General features: G+C 42.0%; 1 long non-coding RNA gene across 5 annotated transcripts; it reads right to left on the bottom strand.

Moving 5' to 3' along the window:
- LOC125543696 lies at nt 1–7,122 on the bottom strand. Of its 5 annotated transcripts, XR_007298706.1 has the most exons (11): nt 6,736–7,122; nt 6,605–6,659; nt 6,110–6,231; nt 5,184–5,348; nt 4,022–4,078; nt 3,812–3,913; nt 3,015–3,063; nt 2,247–2,475; nt 2,004–2,116; nt 1,133–1,213; nt 188–800 (listed from the first exon to the last, which is right to left on the bottom strand). It is a non-coding gene; the product is annotated as an uncharacterized LOC125543696 (long non-coding RNA). The 5 variants fall into 5 exon arrangements; XR_007298704.1 differs by having other exon boundaries at nt 2–800; nt 3,015–3,913; XR_007298703.1 differs by having other exon boundaries at nt 8–800; nt 3,489–4,078.
- Between the last annotated feature and the right edge of the window lie 251 nt (nt 7,123–7,373).

Genomic DNA, 7,373 nt, shown 5'->3' with positions numbered 1-7,373 from the left:
AGTATGGAAAGAGTGAACCTAAATATATTTAGGGGCAGATTGGTACACATGGATCATTCATGATAGAATATGATATTAGGAGCTTATGATAGAATGTTTACAATGCTATTGGGAAGTAAGGTAGAAAGGGGGCGATTCATCTCATAGGCTTTATGCTTGTTGGACCATCGGCGCTGCGATTGTTCATAGTGGCTAGGGTTGAATGTTCTCATTGTTCATAACAGAAATCCCTTCAACATCATCATCCAGGCTCCATTAGTACTTGTGCAGATTGTTCAGCGTTGTTGTCAAATAACTGATGATTGAAGCAGAGGAAAGCAGCAACGATAGAAAATCATACGTAAGATCAATAGATGGATGTGCTGCCGGGTAATAATAACTGGGGTTACATAGGTTATAGTATCACCGGCAGTTGTACAAAAGCAACGTATGGCATCGTCGGCAACCACAGGTAAGGTTCATCTTATCATAGAGGCAAATTAGATCTTCTTAAGACGACAGGCTATGCATGCAAAAGGCATGGGTTGCTGTAGATGGTCCGTCTAGAGGACATGGACGATGAGAGTCAGGCGGTGCTCTGCGGTAACCTTGAAACAAAAGGCGCAGATACATCCTTCATGGATGTTTGCACGGTGGCGGAACTCCGACCAGTTTCTGGTTATTGTGGCTCTCTTGTCTGTTCCCAGCATGATACGACAACTGGTGTGCAGACTGCTGTTTGCGAGCTTGACCTTGAGTGTGTCATCATCTGGTTCGATGTACTCTTTCAGCTTTTCTTTGGTGTAGTGGACCTGAAAATACTGGCATGCGAGAGGAATTAATTGAGTAGATTGCAGAGTGTCATTTGGCTTTGAGTAAAAAGCTTCAAATGTACAGTTTAAATATAGTTGTTTCTGAATGTATGGCACTCTAGTGAAGGAGAACAAATATAGAGGACCTCTGTAGAGACCAATGTGTACTCATTACAGAATTAGTTCACGAAAAGTAAGTTGACACCAATGGAATACAATTGTATCACTTCACATACAGCAAGAAGAGCAGAAATGAGTAAGCAAATAAACATCCGCTCAAGGAGACCAGATCCAATTAGCTAAACAGCTGTAGCATAGATAGACCGTAGTATTTTCTTTACCTCGCCTATTTCTGGCATCAAAGTCCTCTGCCCTCACCCCCTCTCCAAGCAGCAAGGACACAACCAACATCAGCAAAGGACCTGTGAAAGGCAAGGAAAAAGAGCGATACACCCTGGCCTGAACCAATCCAACATAAGAAATGCAGACAGCTAACCAAGGAAGAACACCTAATTTTGAGTGTGTTTTATTGCTAATCTAGATCAAACATCGGTAAAGCAAAAATCTTAAACATTAAATCAAAGCAATTAATAGAAAGTAAATGCTAAACAGGGGAACCATAGCTTGATGCGGAAATTAGAGATATTAGATTTTAACACTCCACAAGCTGTGGGCATGATCTGAAAATTAGGACTAACATATAATTATGAACACACATATATCACACTTGCAAAGGGAGATAAAGTGCAATTATAATTATGAACACGCACATATAACTACGTGACACATGGCAACCGCAGCAGCAAAGAAAAAACATGGCTGATTGGTTTACAAAATATAGCTTCAACGAAGTCTGCATTTATACATGGATATAACACTACTCAAATGTACAAATCTGGCATCAACAATAGAGCTTCACAAGTAGCCTCAAAGATTTCTTTAGTTTCCATTGCCAGCAATGTAAGCGGTAATATAGTTATGAAGAAATAAATGCTGCATTGTAAAAACAGAGCATCTCAAAAAGAAAAAGAATGAATAGGTGACATCAAACCTACAACAAATATATACCAACTATTGCCGGTTGATTTACTCACTAATCAGCAAAATGTACTTATATTTGAGGTTCTAGATTAAAAAAAAAGCTTGAGAAAAAGCTAATAATACACATGAGAAGTTGAACAAAAAGGATAGAAGGAAGCGATAGAAGTATACCTTAAATCGAATAGCTTAATTGAGTATCTTGGCCAACCCTTTGTACCTCTCATATGTAGTTCTGAGGCAAAGAACGGAGAATAATCATTTGAATTGAGTGCACAACTGTAGACCTGAATGGAAGAGGAATGGTCAAGCATGACATAGTAGAGTAGGATAGTGAAAGCTAGAAATATGTCCTTACAACGATGGAGACGTGCTACCAAAACGTAAGTTGGAGGAGATGAGGAGAATACTACATACCGGCAGCCTTCCCGGTGTCAGTCTTGATCACGGACACTGGCCTGATGTAGCCGCCTCCGGCCACCCGCCAACACCCACGATGGACGACGCGTACCTGATTCCACAAGGAAGACGATCGAGGGCTGTCGCTCACAGCGCCGCTCTTGTCTTGACAGCCGCCGCCACATGTCTAGGGAAACTTTTCTTTCCCTGAACTTGGTGAACCTTTAGCTTGTGTGCCTGAGACACTCTGCAAATGCCACATGGTATGAGAACAATCACGATTATTTAATGTAAAAGGGAGGTCATTGTATTTACTGGTCTGAAAGTGTTGTATATGATAAAATCAAAATAGCTAGAAGCCTAAAAGTGACCCAACAATACTTTCAACAGGTTGCTATTTCTGCAAGCAGTAGTATGCTTTAACCTCATAAATCAAAACATAACATGTTCAGGGCCAAAAATGTTGACCAAAATAAAGCGGTACCAAGCCTATTTAAATTCATGACCGGTGCAGCCTCCTAGCTTAATAAATATATTGTTGTCAACAAAAGGTAGAGCAGTCCCTTTGGAAAGCGCAAAAAGGAATAAAAGCACGGTTAAAATATAGACCATTCATGCCCTCTCTCAACAATTTCTGCATCTCATCATAACTAAAACCTGATTCGCATCTAATCAGAACTAAAAACCAGTTAACACCTCGATCAATGCCAGCATTTAAAATCTAAACACCCTACAATCCTGTAATGCAACAACAAAGAAATCTGAATAGTGGCAAGTACTACTTACGTTTGTTCTCCTTCATTCCGCGGCATGTCCTCTCTTCTGCCTCCCTATCCTACAATACAACAACCAAGAAATAGAGCAACTAATCATAAGCGCGTAGCAATACGACCAGAAAGATTGGGCTCAATTGAACTAATAGTAAGCAGGAGGCACGACGAAGATCAAGAATTTACAGGCATCTTGTGCAAACATGCAACATAGCACCATTGCAGCACTGTCACAAGTATCGACCACTCATTACAATATCATGACAGAATGCTCGTGTGGCCATTCTTATTCCAAGATATGCCACATCCTTCTATGTGGCATATTCTAATGCAAGTATGGACCAAGATATGTTCTAATTACTTGCCAGCACTCCAAGATAATTAGAGAACATGCAAGTATGGACCAGAGAATCGATTATATGTGCAAGCACAAAAGATAAAGTGGATACCCAGCCAATTAGCTAAAACTGTAAAAAAAACAATTAAACACCTGACTATACTTCCACTGAAACTATTGCAGCATAAGTAGTTCTTATCTCTTGGTCTGCACCAATGGACCCAAGGTATCATGCTCTTGTGTTAGAGAATACCATGTTTTCTTTTTTTATTCTTTGTTTATCTTTGCATGTGAAATGCAATTCACCACTTTGTACTCTGACCTGTTTTGCCCATACACCAAAAGCACCAGAAGGCTAAGATAAACAAAAAACAGGAGGCAACAATTAATTAAAAAAACAGAGGATATGCTAATGAATTAGAAGTAAACATTTGGAAATATCCCTAATGGTAAATCTATCACGAGAAGTTTCTTACGATTCTTTGTAGCATTTTTTGGAGAGCATCAAACATGTAATCAAATAATGGGGCAGCAGATCAACACCCCCTGCAGTAAACAAACAGCCACCCCTGCCAGTACTGCAAAAGAAATCAAGTAACTGAGATAAGCACTGAAATAACCATAGAATATTTGAACAATTAGCATGGCGACCATGCTCATTTCGGCAAGTACATCCTACAATCTACCTGTGCACCACAATGGGCAATCGCAAGCCCCAACTCATGCAATCCTACAATCCAGGTCTGCACAAAAAAAACAATCATCATGAACAAAAGGAAATGAAAACATGAAAGCGGCAAGGTCAATAAGCTAAACCAATACAACTATACATTAGCCCACTCGGGCGTATACATCGCTAACAACCATAGCAATATATTTGCAAAGAAGAAACATAATAATAGATCAATAATTCTTTCTTCGTCCTTCATGGCTTTTATGTGTGTGTCCTTCACGGGATTATCTTACAGAAGAGAGGTAAAAATGGCTCTCTTTGCTAGTTCATTTGTTACCATGAGTTTGAGTTCTTCAAAATACCTGTTGCCAAACAATCAGTTAGGAAACTACTCTGCAAGATATGAGTACAAAGAAACCAGACTATCAGATTCAGTTGGCCACTCGGTTCCTGCCAATGCGCTCCATTAGCTACTGAGAAGATCGGTTCAATTGAAGGAAGCTTTCTAGCAGCAACATGGCTAAAACCATACGTGATTGCAAGCACACAGGTTTGCTTAGTACAGATCAATTGAACCGTTCTTCAAATCCCCTGATTAATTTAACCCACACTAAAGAACGACTCTCTTAGGCTTGCCCGTAATGAAACTAAGCTAAACAAAATCCTTTGATTAATCCGAAACAGCCATCAAGCCAGCGCAATCCAAAGTTCCAACAATCAGCAACAAAAGGAGACACGGAGAGAAAGAGGTAGGTGGATTTGAGTCATCACCAAGTCACCATGAACTGGACGAGCTCGCAGTAAGACCGCATGGCATCTGGTCTTGCAACTTGCTCTCACTATGGAATCTAAAGCATTAAAATGTATACTCCCTCCTTCCATCTATATAGGGCCTAATGTGTTTTTCGAGGCTAACTTTGACCAAATATTAGAGCAACAATATATGACATGCAACTTACACAAAGCACGTCGTTAAATTCGTGTGTGAAAGGAGCTTTCAATGATATAATTTTCACATTGTGCATGTCATGTACTATTAATCTTGTCAATAGTCAAACGCGGTCTTAAAAAATGCATTAGGCCCTATATAGATGGAAGGAGGGAGTATATAATATGTTTGTATCTCTAGCATTACTCAATCTGGAATACTCTGCTTAGCTGGACAGAATGCATACCTATCGCAGACAAATACTACAGGATGACAGGTTCCAAGGATTCCTTGTTATTTACCAATGATCTGACATCACCTTCAGGAATCTTTCCCAGCACAAGTTAGTCCTCTTCAATAAAGCAGAAATATATTGCATCGGATATGGAGCATTGCAGCTTAGAAGCATCCCCTACAAAATACAAATCACTGAGAATTAGAAAATGATAAATCTCAAATTTGCAGTCATAATCAAATTAAAGACAACTAAAGTTAATGTCGCCCTATAATCTCTCTTCTTCTCCATGCCAGTGAAAAATCAACATGAAAAGAATAAGAGTGAGAAGAAAATGAAAGACAATGTGCAATACATCATGATTGGCTAAAACATCGGCTAATCTAGCCAGCCAGAGGCTATATTTGATGACCACAGTTGAACAACTAAACTCAGGTCAACAACAATTAGGTAATTAATTAATTCAGTCCTGATTAAGAAAAAGAGATACAAAGATTTATTACGCAAGGGACTATACAATCAGTAAAGCACCCCTGTATCTGTCCATTAATCCAATCTATTCAAGATTGAGATAATGGAAAATACAAAAAATATCAACATCGAGACCATTTCTCCAAGGAAAGAGAAGCTAACAAATAAGTGGAACTGAACCACCACCTCCTGCTCCTTGCCATCAAACCACTGAATCGTTTGTGGCGCAAATAAGCGGAATTAAATCACCACCTCTTTCTTTCATTGCCATCAAACCACATAATTCTTTGTGGTGCAACGCACGATGACTGAAAAAGGAGACCATCACTGCCATGTCGGGAAGCACCCAGATGGGATGGAGTTGATAAGCTACACCGCGACCACATTTCTTGGGTCTGGATCAAGCCTTGGTCTGGATACAACCAATAAGGCAAAAAAGGGGAAGAGCATGAGAGGGGGGAAGATACCTAAGCGACGGGCAGTTGTCGCCGGACCTCAAGGTCAGCAACCGAGAGCACGATGGACTGCGGCTGGAAGCACCTAGTCCATCAATCTCCATAATACTTGCTGCTTCAGGCCACGACAACCACTGAAAAAAAACTTCTTGTCAAATCCAGCAATAAACAACAAAAGAGGCAATTCAAAGGTATATAATGCCTTCGTCCCTGAACAAAGGTCAACTTCAGATTGATGTTAAAAACTTTTGAAACTTTTACCATTAAACACTAATATAAATTTGCTAAACAAAATGATTCTATTTGATTTGTCCTTTTATGGTTATTTCACTTGGTTTGGTCTACATGACAAACGAACAATTAATACCAATGGCACTTCAGACAAATCATTGGTTGAGAAAAATCATGAGTACAGGAAAACGTTAACACACACAATGGAGCGCCTGTATTGCTGTAGTGTATGGTTGGAATATAAAGGTCATGGTAAGAAGGAACTGGGATATATACCTGGTTGCTTTAGCAAGACGCACCTGCTACCACCCTCCGATGTGCCTCCCTCTCCCTGTACAAAATTCTTCAGATTTGCACCTCACCTTTTGCATCAGTATGAAAGAAGAGGAGAGAAGGAGTTAGCGTACCTTCAGAAGGGCCCATGACGCTGCAGCGCCACAACAAGGAAGTGGGGGACCTTGCGCCATAGTCAAATCTCCCCTAAAGCTGAAGCGGCCCACGTCCGATGCATAGGCCAGCATCTTGCTGTTTTCCTCGTCCAGCCGACGACAATGCAGAGGCGTCCCCGGTGGCCTGTGGCGGCGTCTGTCCCCCGCTCCAATCGAGAATCTGGGAGGATATGAGGAGAGATGGTAGCATCCGCGTTGCTCACCGGCGCTCGCTGCCGGCCGCATCAATCACTTCTTCGCCACAACACCGTCCACCTCACCCCCCTGCTCCTCGCACCCGAGCTGAAGACCTCACCGCCGCTGCTCTCCAATGGCGGCAGCCTGCGCCCAATCCAGAACCACAGCACTCCAGAACCACAGCACGTGGCGGCGTAGATCGAGAACGCGGGACGATATGAAGAGGATTGAGGAGACGAGAGGGTGGCGGCCACCGCTGGAGACGCTCGCCTCCGCGCTCGCACGCCTCGGATCCGACACGGGGCAGAGGAGAGGGGTGGCGACGAGGAGGGACCACCGCTCGGGAGCACAGGCCTGCGCCAAGGTCCGCGGTCTCTGGTGGCGTGGTCATCGGCCACGGCGAGCTGGACGGGCGGGGT

Source organism: Triticum urartu, chromosome 3 (assembly GCF_003073215.2).
Source record: "Triticum urartu cultivar G1812 chromosome 3, Tu2.1, whole genome shotgun sequence".
NCBI classification, from domain to species: domain Eukaryota; kingdom Viridiplantae; phylum Streptophyta; class Magnoliopsida; order Poales; family Poaceae; genus Triticum; species Triticum urartu.
The sequence above is the reverse complement of the archived record's forward strand: the minus strand, read 5'-3'. Positions and strand labels throughout refer to the sequence as shown.